General features: G+C 41.9%; 1 protein-coding gene across 14 annotated transcripts in view; it reads left to right on the forward strand.

Moving 5' to 3' along the window:
* Positions 1-10376, forward strand: part of LOC309640085 (uncharacterized protein) — a 51034-nt gene extending 40658 nt beyond the window's left edge. For 13 of the 14 annotated variants that reach the window (XM_082418378.1, XM_082418389.1, XM_082418381.1 and 10 more), the window contains one exon: positions 7554-7647. The gene's annotated coding sequence lies outside the window, so the exon portion shown is untranslated. Of the gene's footprint in view, positions 1-7553; positions 7648-9899 lie in introns of those variants that run through there. The other variant, XM_082418379.1, reaches the window with a different exon arrangement.
* Positions 10377-15884: the final 5508 nt, after the last annotated feature.

Below are 15884 nucleotides of genomic sequence, written 5' to 3' on the forward strand. Positions count from 1 at the left end.
GTTAATTTCTGCTGTACAGCAAAGTGATTCAGTTATACATATACACATAAATTCTTTTTCATATTCTTTTTCATTAGGGTTTATCACAGGATACTGAATATAGTTTCCTGTGCTCTGCAGTAGGATCTTGTTGTTTATCCATTCTATATATGATGGTTTGCATCTGCTAATCCCAAATTCCCACTCCATCCCTCCCCACCTCCGCCTTGGCAACCACCAGTCTGTTCTCTATGTCCATGAGTCTATTTTGTAGATAAGTTTGTTTCTGTCATATTTTAGATTCCACAATAAGTGATATCAAATGGTATTTCTCTTTCTCTTTCTGACTTACTTCACTTAGTATGATCATCTCTAGGTCCATCCATGTTGCTGCAAATGGCATTATTTCATTCTTTTTTATGGCTGAGTAGTATTCCATTGTATATATGTACCACATCTTCTTTATCCATTCATCCGTCAATGGACATTTATGTTGTTTCCATGTCTTGGCCATCGTAAATAGTGCTGCTATGAACATTGGGGTGCATGTGTCTTTTTGAATTACAGTTTTGTCTGGATATATGCCCAGGAGTGGGATTCCTGGATCATATGGCAACTCAATTTTCAGTCTTTTGAGGAACCTCCATACTGTTTTCCACAGTGGCTGCACCAGATTACATTCCCACCAACAATGCAAGGGGGTTCCCTTTCAGAGAAGCATCTTTATACCCCATTCTGCCCAACCCGACATGGATTCCAAAGATCCTAGTTCAAGGTGCCACCAGCGCCAGAAGATTATCTCTCTGAAGCTCACCCCAGAAATATGAGATCAAAAGGTTCTTGTGATTCAGCCTCACTTTGAAATACCTAAAAATGTTTCCAGAAATGGCTGAATTTGGAATCTTTCTGTTCTCCAGTCTCCAACCATGTCTCAGCCACTTACCCTTTGGCATTTAGAGTTCTCACCTAGGGGGGAAAAGAAGCCAAAGGAGTAAAAAATATATATATTTTTAAAAATCCAAACCCAACAAGAACAGAAAGCAAAATCCTGAACAGCTTGACAGGTCTAGTCTTTCTTAAAACACAATTATTTTAATAAATGCAGTACACTCTCCACTACTGCCTGTTTTAAAATGGATTTGAAGGTGAACTCTGCTAGTAAACCTTCATAAAAATATAAATCTAAATTTTCACTGCAGAGGAAATAAATGGAAGGACCGTAAAGCATGAAGTGAATTTTTTTTAACAACTTTATTGGAGTATAATTGCTTTACAACTGTGTGTTAGTTTCTGCTGTATAACAAAGTGAATCAGCTATATGTATACGTATATCCCCATATCCCCTACCTCTTGCGTCTCCCTCCCACCCTCCCTATCCCACTCCTCTAGGTGGTCACAAAGCACCGAGCTGATCTCCCTGTGCTATGTGGCTGCTTCCCACTAGCTATCTATTTTACATTTGGTGGTGTATATATGTCCATGCCACTCTCTCACTTTGTCCCAGCTTACCCTTCCCCCTCCCCATGTCCTCAAGTCCATTCTCTACACCTGCATCTTTATTCTTCTCCTGCCCCTAGGTTCTTCAGAACCATTTTTTTTAGATTCCATATATATGTGTTAGCATACAGTATTTGTTTTTCTCTTTCTGACTTACTTGACTCTGTATGACAGACTCTAGGTCTACCCACCTCACTACAAATAACTCAATTTCGTTTCTTTTTATGGATGAGTAATATTCCATTGTATATATGTGCCATATCTTCTTTATCCATTCATGTACTGATGGACACTTAGGTTTCTTCCACATCCTGGCTATTGTAAATAGTGCTGCAATGAACATTATGGTACATGACTCTTTTCGAATTATGTTTTTCTCAGGGTATATGCCCATTAGTAGAATTGCTGGGTTATATGGTAGTTCTATTTTTAATTTTTTAAGGAACCTCCATACTGTTCTCCATAGTGGCTGTATCAATTTACATTCCCACCAACAGTGCAAGAGGGTTCCCTTTTCTCCACACCCTCTCCAGCATTTATTGTTTGTAGATTTTGTGATGATGGCCATTCTGACTGGTGTGAGGTGACACCTCACTGCAGTCTTGATTTGCATTTCTCTAATGATTAGTGATGTTGAGCATCCTTTCATGTGTTTGTTGGCAATCTGTATATCTTCTTTGGAGAAATGTCTATTTAGGTCTTCTGCCCATTTTTGGATTGGGTTTTTTTTTGATATTGAGCTGCATGAGCTGCTTGTATATTTTGGAGATTAATCCTTTGTCAGTTGCTTTCTTTGCAAATATTTTCTCCCATTCTGAGGGTTGTCTTCTTGTCTTGTTTATGGTTTCCTGAGCTGCATGAGCTGCTTGTATATTTTGGAGATTAATCCTTTGTCAGTTGCTTTCTTTGCAAATATTTTCTCCCATTCTGAGGGTTGTCTTCTTGTCTTGTTTATGGTTTCCTTTACTATGCAAAAGCTTTTAAGTTTCATTAGGTTCCATTTGTTTACTTTTGTTTTTATTTCTCTAAGAGGTGGGTCAAAAAGGATCTTGCTGTGATTTATGTCATGGAGTGTTCTGCCTATGTTTTCCTCTAAGAGTTTTATAGTGTCTGGCCTTACATTGAGGTCTTTAATCCATTTTGAGTTTATTTTTGTGTATGGTGTTAGGGAGTGTTCTAATTTCATTCTTTTACATGTAGCTGTCCAGTTTTCCCAGCACCACTTATTGAAGAGGCTGTCTTTTCTCCATTGTATATTCTTGCCTCCTTTATCAAAAATAAGGTGACCATATGTGCGTGGGTTTATCTCTGGGCTTTCTATCCTGTTCCATTGATCTATATTTCTGTTTTTGTGGCAGTACCATACTGTCTTGATTACTCTAGCTTTGTAGTATAGTCTGAAGTCAGGGAGCCTGATTTCTCCAGCTCCATTTTTCTTTCTCAAGATTGCTTTGGCTATTCGGGGTCTTTTGTGTTTCCATACAAATTGTGAACTTTTTTGTTCTAGTTCTGTGGAAAATGCCATTGGAAGTTTGATAGGGATTGCATTGAATCCATAGATTGCTTTGGGTAGTATAGTCATTTTCACAATGTTGATTCTTCCAATCCAAGAACATGGTATATCTCTCCATCTGTTTGTATCATCTTTAATTTCTTTCATCAGTGTCTTATGGTTTTCTGCATGCAGGTCTTTTGTCTCCTTAGGTAAGTTTATTCCTAGGTATTTTATTCTTTTTGTTGCAGTGGTAAATGGGAGTGTTTCCTTAATTTCTCTTTCAGATTTTTCATCATTAGTGTATAGGAATGCAAGAGATTTCTGTGCATTATTTTTGTATCCTGCTACTTTACCAAATTCATTGATTAGCTCTAGTAGTTTCCTGTTAACATCTTTAGAATTCTCTATGTATAATATCATGTCATCTGCAAACAGTGACCGTTTTACTTCTTCTTTTCCAATTTGGATTCCTTTTATTTCTCTTTCTTCTCTGATTGCTGTGGCTAAAACTTCCAAAACTATGTTGAATAATAGTGGTGAGAGTGGGCAACCTTGTCTTGTTCCTGATCTTAGTGGTAATGGTTTCCAGTTTTTCACCATTGAGAATGATGCTGGCTGTCGGTTTGTCATATGTGGACTTCATTATGTTGCAGTAAGTTCCCTCTGTGCCTACTTTCTGGAGAGTTTTTATCATAAATGGGTGCTGAATTTTGTCAAAAGCTTTCTCTGCATCTGTTGAGATTATCATATGGTTTTTATCCTTCGATTTGTTAATATGGTTTATCACATTGATTGATTTGTGTATACTGAAGAATCCTTCCATTCCTGGGATAAATCCCACTTGATGATGGTGTATGATCCTTTTAATGTGCTGTTGGATTCTGTTTGATAGTATTTTGTTGAGGATTTTTGCATCTATGTTCATCAGTGATATTGGCCTGTAATTTTCTTTTTTTGTGACATCTTTGTCTGGTTTTGGTATCAGGGTGATGGTGGCCTCGTAGAATGAGTTTGGGAGTGTTCCTCCCTCTGCTATATTTTGGAAGAGTTTGAGAAGGATAAGTGTTAGCTCTTCTTTAAATGTTTGATAGAATTCACCTGTGAAGCCATCTGGATGAAGTGAATTTTTATTGTGGGTTAAAGAGGACCAGATAAAGTGGCTTCAGCATCCATTGTGTCAGCCACGGATGCAGAAAGCATTTTCCCATTTGAAGAAGATGGAGTGTGCGGTTCAACTTACAACTTCAGGGAAAGTTACCAGACTCCTCTCAACCCAACTTTTCTTATGCTGTAGGATGCCTTTCTGGAGATCACGCACCACCTCTGAGCAAGAACATATGTTTACAAGGAAAGGGATATTCTGTCTCCCCAGCACCTCTCATTAAGCTCTGCAAGTCCTCAGGTCACCTTCACAGCCAGGGCTTCTTCTACCCTGGACTGTTCGCAGGCGCTCAGTATTTCTTCCTGGGAAATAAACCTAATTGATATATTTTCCAGGGTGTCGCCTCAGTCCTGCAGGAACCCATGGAACTAAATGAAAATCTATGTTTCACATTTTGGATGAGAAGGTAGTCGTGTCTGTATTAAAATTAATGAGAGCAGCCAACAAGCCAGCAAGCCACCAACTACAATTTCTTCATAGCAGCATGAACGTCCTGTCCAAAGTGCCAAGGGAGAAAATGCTATTTGAGTCCATGACCATGTTTTAAGCTTTAATAACGTTTGGTTTGAAAATGAATAATACAGGTCCTCTATGATTTGAATCATCATACTGCATTACTTTCTTTCATTTAGAAGATTATTATCTTATAATAGCTACGCTTGCATGGCACGTACTGTTTGCCAAGCACTGCTCTGATAGCCTTAAACTTGCCTACTTATTGAATTCTCTGATCAGCCCTATGAGATAAATCCTATAGTGATCCTTTTTTTACAGACAAGGAAACTGAGGCACAGCAATGTTACATAACTTGCCCAATTTTACATAGTCAATCAGGGGCATTTCCAGGATGTCACCTGAAGCGGGTCAGCTGGAGTCTGTATTTTTAACTCTATGACAGTGGCCCTTAGGTGGTCACCTGTTAGAGCCACCTGGGACACTTTTTCAAAATATCCGTGCCCACATGGATGAACCTAGAGATTATCATACTGAGTGAAGTAAGTCAGACAGAGAAAGAAATATCATATAATATATGCAGAATCTAAAATAAATGATACATATGAACTTATTTACAAAACAGAAACCAACTCATAGACTTAGAGAAGGAACTTATGGTTACCAGCGGGGAAGGGTGGGGAGGAGGGATAGTCAGGGACTTTGTGATTGACAGGTACACTCTGCTTTCTTTCTTTCTTCCTTTCTTTTGGCTGCACTGGGCCTTAGTTGTGGCATGCGGGATCCGGTTCCCTGACCAGGGGTCGAACCCGTGCCCCCTGCATTGGGAGCGTGGAGTCTTACCCACTGGACCACCAGGGAAGTCCCCACCCTGCTTTATTTTAAATGGATAACCAACAAGGACCTACCGTAGAGCACAGGGAACTCTGCTCAATATTCTGTAACAGCCTAATTGGGAAAAGAATTTCAAAAGCATAGATACGTGTACATGTATAACTGAATCACTTTGTTGTATACCTGAAACTAACACAACATTGTTAATCAACTATAGTTCAATATAAAATAAAAAGTGAAACAAAACCAAAAAACATCCATGCCCAAGCTAAGTTCCAAACAAGTAGTTGAGAAAAACTGCCTGGGGAAGAGTGTAGTAGAAGGACATTGAGAGCAAGCTCTATCACTCTCTACCTGAGAGCGGGGTACTCAGGTAATTCATTTAACCTCTCTAAGCCTCAGTAGTTCTCATCTGTCAAGTGGGATAGTCCTGGCTCCCACCTGGTAAGGCTGTTGTTGTGAGCATTCCGGGTCGGTTGGCCACCTGTCCTAGTTAACACAGACTGAGCAGGGTCTCAGGACCTGGGACTTTTAGCGCTTAAACTGAACAGGTGGGGACAAACCATGACTGGTTTTGCATCATCACAAAATGAGCTAATGCCACCATGTCAAGCACATTTCTCCAAGCACTTGTCAGCTCTCAGCAAACAGTAGTTATTAAGATTCGTGTTTTATATACATCTATTTTGCTTTAAAGGCATCCCATATCTAAGGGATTTTCAAGGCAGGGATGAACAGGCAGATTTGAAGTTCAGAGGAAGGCCAGGGTGGCTGGACCACATAAAGCAAGAGGTAGCTATGATCAATCTCAGGGGTAAGAAGAGTAATAAAAAGCCAGAGAGCAATACACAGGGATAGAGATTCAATCTGGTTGCATTAAGTAAACCTCAACAGGTGAGAGTTTCAGATGGGAAAACCGCCAGAGAAGGTCATGTACTGGGACTCGTGTTAGTCAGGAGAGGAAGAGGCTCGCCATCTGTGGCTTGGCAAGGGTTTGTGTTTGTCTGTGTTTGGACAAGATTACGGAGTGGTCTTGTCCTGATCCATCCTGGTCACAAACTGGATTTCCCTGATGTTTATGTCCTGTGAAAGTGTTTGTGTTTTATAGGAGTACAACAAGGTCTATCTGAGATGTCAGGGACCATTCTTCTTTTTTCTCATTGGGCTACTACAAAAAAATAAAATAAAATAACTTAAATAATAATTTAACCCTCATTGAGTTGACAGTCGGGGACCAAAGATAGGTGTTCAGCAAAAAGTCACTCATGTAATGAATTGATTCCTTAATCTTGTGGTAAGTCCAGTGAAGAATAGTTTCAACAAAAGTCTATATTATTAAGGATGTTAAATCAATTTGAGGGAGAGGGTTGGAGTGGAGGAAATGAGCAACAGAAAACACAGGTCTTTCAGTGGTTGAGAAATATCTACGGCCACATACAGTTTATTCCTATTTGTATACGGAAAAATGAAGAAAGCATAGACCAATTGTGTTGTATTTTAATGCTTTCAATTAAATTGATTATGCACTCAGGTATAATGACTGCTTTTGAGATCATGACAAATGTCCACCTTGGAATCCCTATGTGGGCCTGAGGTCTGGGTTAGATGACCCTTTAATCACACTCTTTTGTCCCCTGGACACTCCAATGGCGATACTACATCTCAGAGCGAGACGTTTTAGCCAAGCAGATGTTAACTTCCAACGAAAACAGAATATAGAAGAAATAAGTCCTTATTAAACTAAAACTATAGTGTCTCCATCTTTATCTGGAAAATAGAGGACACAGTACACCCTGCTCCTTTAAATATCCATCTAAGATTTATTCCCAGATGAATTGAAAGGACCCTGGGCCACCTCTTCCTTATAACCTGCCAGGGTTAGTGGGAATGAATATCCATGTCATTATCACTTTCTGTTGGGCGTCATCGTGTTGTGCAACTTGGCATACCAGCTTTAGGAGTGACCCTGGAATCAATTAACAGTGAATTATTCATACGAGAAAGGGCTGCAAAGTGTTTCCCAGCTGTTGTTTCATGAAAGACATTCTTCTTTTCAAATGTTGCTCCGGGGTTTGACCGTTAAGTGACCAATTCCATCATCAGAATGAAAGGGATTTTCTTTTCCTTTTCCAGATATCAAGACCTGCCCACTCAACGGATCCCTCGGCTCACTTTTGGAAAGTTGAGCTGTCAATCATCGCTGTGCAATTTTAGCTGTAGTCTTGCTAAGTGGAGCTCTTCATTGCCATTGGGCTGGACCTAGTTTAAATGCAGAAACACGTGAGGTAGTTTCTTTCACCACCAAATATGGTCGTTTTGAGAGTCAATGGTAGATCAGAATTCACCAGTGAGGGGCTTCCCTGGTGGCGCAGTGGTTAAGAATCCACCTGCCAATGCAGGGGACACGGGTTCCAGCCCTGGTCCGGGAAGATCCCACATGCCGCGGAGCAACTAAGCCCATGCGCCACAACTACTGAGCCTGTGCTCTAGAGCCTGTGAGCCACAACTACTGAGCCCACGCGCCTAGAGCCCGTGCTCCGCAACAAGAGAAGCCACCGCAATGAGAAGCCTGCGCACCGCAACGAACAGTAGCCCCCGCTGGCCGCAACTAGAGAAAGCCCACGTGCAGCAACGAAGACCCAACGCAGCCAAAAGTTAATTAATTAATTAAATACATTTTTTAAAAAAATTGTCGATGCCATCGTCTTTAAAAAAAAAAGAATTCACCAGTAAGAAGTTACACGGTGACACCCTTCAAGTACCCACCCTCTTCCCTTCTACTCTTAAGCGCTGCTTGGAAACATAACTTACCCTTTTAATAACCCAAACAAAATCTCATCAGCAAGGCAGAATCTTAACGCTGTCCAAAGGAGGAAGTTGAGACCCCCTGCAATTTTCTGTTGCCATTCACATCAAAACAAACCCATTCAGCTTCCCAGTTCCTTTAGGAAATTCTTCTATTCTCAAGGAGAAGGCAGCTAGTAGATAAACTAATTGGGGGAAAGACATTCAGTAAATATGAATGTGCTGACTAAAGGCAGAAGGCAGATGTTCATTTCTTTAGGAGTCTTCTGGGAATTTGAGGAGGGATTCTGATGTGAGAATTCCTTGCAGAGCCAGGAAAACACCTAGAATTGAAGTCTGCATGGCATTTAATTTGCTGACAACTTCAGAAGAGACCACAGTCCTGTGGGGTTCTTTGTTGAGCGTTACATCTTTTTCAGGCAACAAAGTGAGATGTAGGGTGAGACTCTCCTTCACATTCCTGATGTTTCACCCTGTTAAACAAGATTATTAAGGTTTTCTCCCTCTTCCTCCTATGTTATTTTGGTGAGGAGCGAGAAGGGAAGGAAAACTAAGCCACAGATAATACTTTCCCGATGGCTGTGTTTGCTTTCAGGTCTGAGAACAAATGCACATCTCTTTGGGGAAGTCAGACTAACACTCCCCACTTGTGCACATGGGCTCTCATACACACATCTGTAGAAAGAACCAAGGAGACAGAAGTGGGGATATACAAAACCGTATAATCTAGTGTGAAACTCCAAAAGTGATCATGATTGGATCATGAGTTGTCTTCTGTTTACAATTTTAGAGCTGTAGATAGGTAAGCACACAGGGAAATATTCTGCAAATGAGTAACATACATGCTCAGCGCTGCTGTTCTTCTTGTCACATTTTCACAAGAGCTGCCTTTTCTCGGGAACCCTCCTACGCTGTTGGTGGGAATGTAAGTTGGTGTGGCCACTATGGAAAAACAGTATGGAGGTTCCTCAGAAAACTAAAAATAGAGTTGCCATATGATCCAGCAATCCCACCCCTGGGCATATATCCAGACAAAACTGTAATTCAAAAAAGATACATGCACCCCTATGTTCATAGCAGCACTATTTACAGTAGCCAAGACATGGAAGCAACCTAAATGTCCATCGACAGATGAATGGATAAAGACGATGTGGTACATATATACAATGGAATACTACTCAGCCATAAAAATGAATGAAATAATGCCATTTGCAGCAACATGGATGGACATAGAGATGATCATACTAAGTGAAGTAAGTCAGAAAGAGAAAGAGAAATGCCATTTGATATCACTTATATGTGGAATCTAAAATATGACACAAATGAACTTATCTGCGAAACAGAAACAGACTCACAGACATAGAGAACAGACTACTGGTTGCCAAGGGAGAGGGGGTTGGGGGAGGGATGGAGTGGGAATTTGGGATTAACAGATGCAAACTAGCATATATAGAATGGATAAACAACAAGGTCCTACCGTAGAGCACAGGGAGCTATTTTCAATATTCTATGATAAACCATCATGGAAAAGAATATAAAAATAGAATGTATATCTATATACGTATAACTGAATCACTTGGCTGTACAGACGAAATTAATACAACATTGTAAAACAACCATACTTCAATTTAAAAAAAGATACATAAAAAGAGTTGCCCTTTCTCTCTTTTTCAGAAAGTTTCCTAGAAGCGCTGTGCTGTGGAAAGAGCAGTGGCTTTGTCGTCTCCAAGGCATATGTGCCCCATCCGTCACTTTCCAGCCATCAGTGCTTGACGGTGAGTTACTCATTCTTAACCTGCTCACACTGCAGCTTTTTTCAGCTGAAGCCATTCCCCCCGCCGTGGGCTCATCTCCATGGATTCAGATGGTTACCGTGGGCTCCCCAGAAAGACGCACCTAGAAAAGCACCCCCCAAAACCTTGAGGATTGGTCGACTTATGTAGAGCAGCTCTGGCAGACCCTCAAGGGGTAAAAACTTCCTGCAGACTCTCCATCAGCAGTTCTGAAATGACGCTACCCTCCAAATGTTAGAATCCAGGTTCCTGCCATATAGAGGGCAGAACTTGGTAGCAGTTTTGCTTTTTGTTTGTTTGTTTGTTTGTTTTGCCTGTGCTGTGTGGCTTGCGGGACCTTAGTTCCCCGACCAGGGATTGAACCTGTGCCCTCAGCAGTGAAAGCACGGAGTCCTAACCACTGGACCACCAGGGAATTCCCCAGTTTTGCTTTCTTATTGTCTGCTCTATTGATTAATTTCTTGATTCTTGTCCTTAGCTAAACAAGATGGTTTATAAATGCATGATGGGAAACTCAAAGAATGCTGCTTTTGTTTGTATGTTTGATTTTTAGCCATAGCAGAAAAAAAAAATAGGCTGAAAATAAAGAAATCTAACTTAAAATCCCAGATATGGCAGATACTTACTATGTGATCTTTGTCAATAATAATAATAGTTGCAGTAGTAATGGAAATAATATGACTGGACTTCCCTGGTGGTCCAGTGGTTAAGACTCTGAGCTTCCACTGCAGGGGGCACAGGTTCAATCCCTGGTCAGGGAACTAAGATCCCACATGCTGCATGGTGTAGCCAAAAACATTTTTTTTAATAAAAAAAAATTAATTTAAAAAATTTAAAAAAAGAAATAATATGACCACTGCTAATAATAATTATTATTTACCTAAGGTCTACCATGTACCAGACAAGGTGCTAAGACATTTGCAATATAATCTCATTCAATCTTTGCAACACCCTTGTGAGGAATGCTGTATTGTCACCCCATTGTGCAGATGAGGAGACTGCGGCTCGGACAAAAGAAGCAGCGGGCTCAGTGCCACACAATGAGATAGGAATAGAGCTGAGATTTTAAATTCGGGTGTGTTCTCTGCTTCTCTGCACTGGGGCATCTTCTGACTGGGCTGTGCCTGCCTGGTAAACTTCTCCTGTGTCAACCCCAATTAAAACCATTAGAAATATTCCACTTGTCATACTTCCCCTAAGGGTGCAATAAAACTCCTTATTAATTTTTATTTAACACAGTGGAGGATTTAGCCAGATTCTAGTTCTCTGTTCCAATCCTTTCAGCCTCAGAGAAATGACTCTGAAGCTTAAATACCGCCCTGTCTTCATTATCGTCTGGGAGTTCAGCCAAATAATGTCCTTGGGGCTGAGGGAGAAAGGACGCTAGCAGCTCTTGTTTCCTTGTTTATTTCTGAGACAGAACAATGTGACCATTTTTTCAAGGGATATGTACATCCTCCAGAGAGAAAGGGAGGGAGGAAGGGGAGAAGGAGAACCAGGGGAAGAAGGTTCCAGGCAGAGAGAAGAGCAAGTACAAAGGCTGGGGTGGGGAGGGGATGGGATGGAGGCACCAGGTGTGAACAAGGAGCCTAGTGGCGGGTATGGCTGGGGTTCAGGGAGTGGACGAAGGGCAGTGGGTCCCAGGAGGCAAATGGGGCTGCACCACCTCTTGTCCTGCAGCTTACAGAAGGACATTGTATTTGATTCTAAGTGTGGTGAGATGTCATTTGCAAGACACTGAACAAAAGAGCAACGTCACCTGATTTACATTTTAAAAAATTGCTCTGGCCCCTCCCCCTTCCCTCTCCCCTCGGGTAAGGGATTTTTTTTTAATTAATTAATTAATTTTTTTTGATTTTTGGCTTGGGTCTCTGTTGCTGCCTGCGGGCTTTTCTCTAGTTACGGCGAGCAGGGGCTACTCTTCATTGCGGGCTTCTCATTGGGTGGCTTCTCTTGTTGCGGAGCACCGGCTCTAGGTGCACGGGCTTCAGTAGTTGTGGTACGCAGGCTCAGTAGTTGTGGTGCACGGGCTTAGTTGCTCCGCGGCATGTGGGATCTTCCTGGACCAGGGCTCAAATCCGTGTCCTCTGCATTGGGAGGCAGGCTCTTAACCACTGCGCCACCAGGGAAGTCCGGGTAGGGGATTAAGTGATACAAAGTACTATGTATAAAACAGGGAAGCAATGGGGTGGGGCAGGGATGGAGTGGGAGATTGGGATGAGCAGATGCAAACTATCACATAGAGAATGAATAAACAACCAGGTCCTGCTGTAGAGCACAGGGAACTCTATTCAGTATCCCGTGATAAACCATCATGGAAAAGAATATGAAAAAGAACGTATATATATATGTATAACTGTTTAGCTCTAAAAATAAGTGAGCTTCCAAGCCATGAGAAGACATGGAAGAATATTAAATGCATGTTACTAAGTGAAAGAAGCCAGTCTGAAAAGGCTACATGGTAGGTATGATTCCAACTATATGAGATTCAGGAAAAGGCAAAACTATAGAGACAGTAAAAAGATCAGTGGCTAACAGGTATTAGGAGGAAGGAGGGATGAATAGGAAGAGCACAGAGGATTTCTGGGGCAGTGAAATTATTCTGTATACGACCTTAAGGGTGGATATATGACATATATTTGTCCCAATCCACAGAATGAACAACATTCAGAGCGAACCCTAATGTAAGCTGTGGACTTTGGGTGATATTGATGAATCAATGTTGGTCATCAGTTGTAACAAATGTACCATCTGGTCGGGGACGTGTAAGTCGGGGGGCTGTGCACTCGTGGGGGGCAGGGGGTACATGGGAAATCTCCATACTTTCCTCGAAATTTTGTTGTGAACTAACAACTTATCTAAAAACTAAAGTCTTAAAAAAGAATCCCAGGAGTGGTCATTGAGACTCTGCATGACCGGGCCCCAGCTCACTGACCCACCTTCCTCTGGGTCCCCCTCTTCCTCGCTGGGCACAGTGACAGGGGTTACTTATCCGATGGATGCACAGAGACATTCCACCTCCAGGAAAGCGGTCTGGTTTTCAGACGCCTTTAAGCTCCTAACTGAGCACACAGACTTGATCGGCATCGCTGATCGACTTTGAGAAGAAACTCAAATGGGTGGAGAAAGTTTGTTTTTGGCCGTTCCGGGAAGCCGCGCGTGGGTCACAGGCAGGACGAGGTGGCAGCTGCCAGCGCACACGGCACTGAGGGCGCAGGAGCCGGGAAGTTTCTAAGCGTTTCATCAGTCTCGGCAGCGAGGCCGCGATGCTGATGAAGCAGCGAGCGCGGGGAGGTGAAAGACGCTCCAGGACTTTCATCTTGGCGTCGTCTTTTCTCCAGACACCAGGGCAGCGGAGCGTCTGCTTCCGCAGGTGACACGGTGCTGCTCCCTGGCCCAGAGACGGATGGTAAACAGACGGAAGGAACTCACTGATGGGGCCGCTCTCTCCCTCACCCCACCCATGACACAGAATTCACTGCAAGGAGACATAAATGCGAATCTCTATTCAAATGAAGCAGGAGAGAAGCTTTAAATGACATTCGTCAGGGGAGCTGTTTAATAAACCATGAGCGTTGCACCCAGGGGCGGAGAGGAGCACGTGGCAGGGTCCTTGGCGACGCCCTGATGCCCGGGCACAGCCTGCCATTCCCCACGCGCTGGGGGGAGGGCCTGGGTGGTGAGCTTGGCCAGCTTCGCCCGCCCTACTTTTGGCTCCTGGTACCCCTGCCGTGGCCAACAGCACAAGGATTCCTCAGATACTAAGTCCTCCATCACGCTGAGGACTTGGCATTGGCTGGTCTCTCTGCCAGGAAAGATCCCCCCTCAGAAACCAGTCTCCCTTCTCTACTGCCTTTAGATCTTGTTTTCAGACGTCAGCTTCTCAGAGGATCCAACGCCGATCTATTCCGAATTAGAACACTCCACCACCAGCAGCATCACGCCTCATAATCTTTATTCTGTGATCTATCCATGTTTCCTTGGCATCTCTTGCTTTGTCACATGCGTTATGCATCCTCGACACATACACATTAGATTAGAAGCTTAATGCTCAACTCACAACAGTTAGCAAAGTGCCGGCGCTGAACCCTCCCACTCTAACGTTATTTTTTTTTTAATTTATTTTTTTATTGCGGTAGAGTTGTTTTACAATGTTGTATTAGTTTCTACTGTACAGCGAAGTGGCGTTCCCTGTGCTACACAGCAGGTTCTCTTTAGTTATCTATTTTATACATATTAGTGTATATATGTCAATCCCAATCTCCCAATTCATCCCATCCTCCCTTTCCCCTCCTTGGTAGCTTTATTTTTAAATGGAAACACAGTCAAAGAGAAATCTGAATATTCAACTCCATTAGACCAATTTTTTTCTCTATTTCTTCTTTCTTTTCAGATATATTTGTTTCTCCTTCCCTCCTTCCCTCTCTCCGTCCTCCTCCTCTTTTTTCTTTTTCTTTGCTCTCTCTCTCTCTTTCTCTCTCTTTTTTGGTGAAACTCAGAAGAAGAAGGAAAACTCTAATACCACAAACAGACAAGAAACCAAGAGAAAACACTCTCCTTAAGAGGCAACACTGAAACGGGCACCATTATGGATTATTTTGAACCAGGCGGTGTTCTGATTGAACTTGCATTTCCTTTTCTGCTGTGAAGGCTCGCGGGGCTTCTAGAACACAGGGTTGAAAGATAAGAACTGAGAACATACGGTGTCCCTGCTAGCAGTAATTCTCGGCTCTCATAACACTGTCAGCCAGCTCTCAAGTTGGCTGCAGTAGATGTGGTTTTGTCTTTGCTTCTTGCATAAGGGTGAGGGTCTCGACTCCCTGCTCAGCTGCGGATGGGGAACTGCAGTGCACATGTAAGGAGATGCCTGCTCCCATGACAGAGGGTGGGCACCACTAGGGAAAAGCAGAGGGCGGGGTGCGGGCTGTTTCTCCAACCCCAGTCTTTGTTTAATTTTTTTTTTTTGAGTAGGAAAAAAATATCTTGATTCCAAACAAAGTTTAAACACATTTTGTTTTCAACTAACCCTACCCAACGTGTCACAATCCATGGGAAAGAGCTTGAAGTAATGACCAGGGTCCTTGTAGAATGTAGTGTTGTGTATTTTGTTCTGAATTCTGTGAATCCAGCCAGGATACAGCAAGTATTGGTTACATTTCTCAGTCTCTTTTAAAATATATGTACATTTTATTCAACTACTACATAATGAGAACGGGCTAGCTCTCCAACTGCAAGAGCTGTCTTAACAGAACTGATGGCTTAGAAACAAGTTAAAGACTTGACCTGAATTTTTAAAAAAAATTTTTAATTGAAGTATACTTGATTTACAATGTTGTGTTAGTTTCAGGTGTACAGCACAGTGATTCAGTTATATATATATATGTTCAGTTCTTTTCCATTACAGGTTTTTACAAGATATTGAATATAGTTTCCTGTGCTATACAATAGGTCCTTGTTGTTTATCTATTTTATATATAGTAGTGGGTATCTGTTAATCCCAAATCACTTATATGTGGAACCTAAAAAAATGATAGAAATGAACTTATCAACAAAACAGAAATAGACTCACAGACATAGAAAATGAACTAATGGTTGCCAAAGGGGAAAGAGATGGGGAGGGGTAAATTAAGAATTTGGGATGAACAGATACACACTATTGACCTGAATTTTTTTATTAGCTTTTATTACGTCGTTGATGGGATTTCAGTTTCCACCTTCCCAGGATGTTATCTTAAAAATGAGAGTGATGGAAGGTACGGTGTTTTCTTTTTGGCTCATTAATATAAATTGAAAGAGCCTGAGATTTGGTCTTTCATGTACAGACTTCACTAGAGAAGGAACCAAGAGAAAATTGCTGGGTCAATAT

The sequence above is a fragment of the Balaenoptera physalus genome (assembly GCF_965194825.1).
Source record: "Balaenoptera physalus genome assembly, chromosome: 12".
NCBI classification, from domain to species: Eukaryota; Metazoa; Chordata; class Mammalia; order Artiodactyla; family Balaenopteridae; genus Balaenoptera; species Balaenoptera physalus.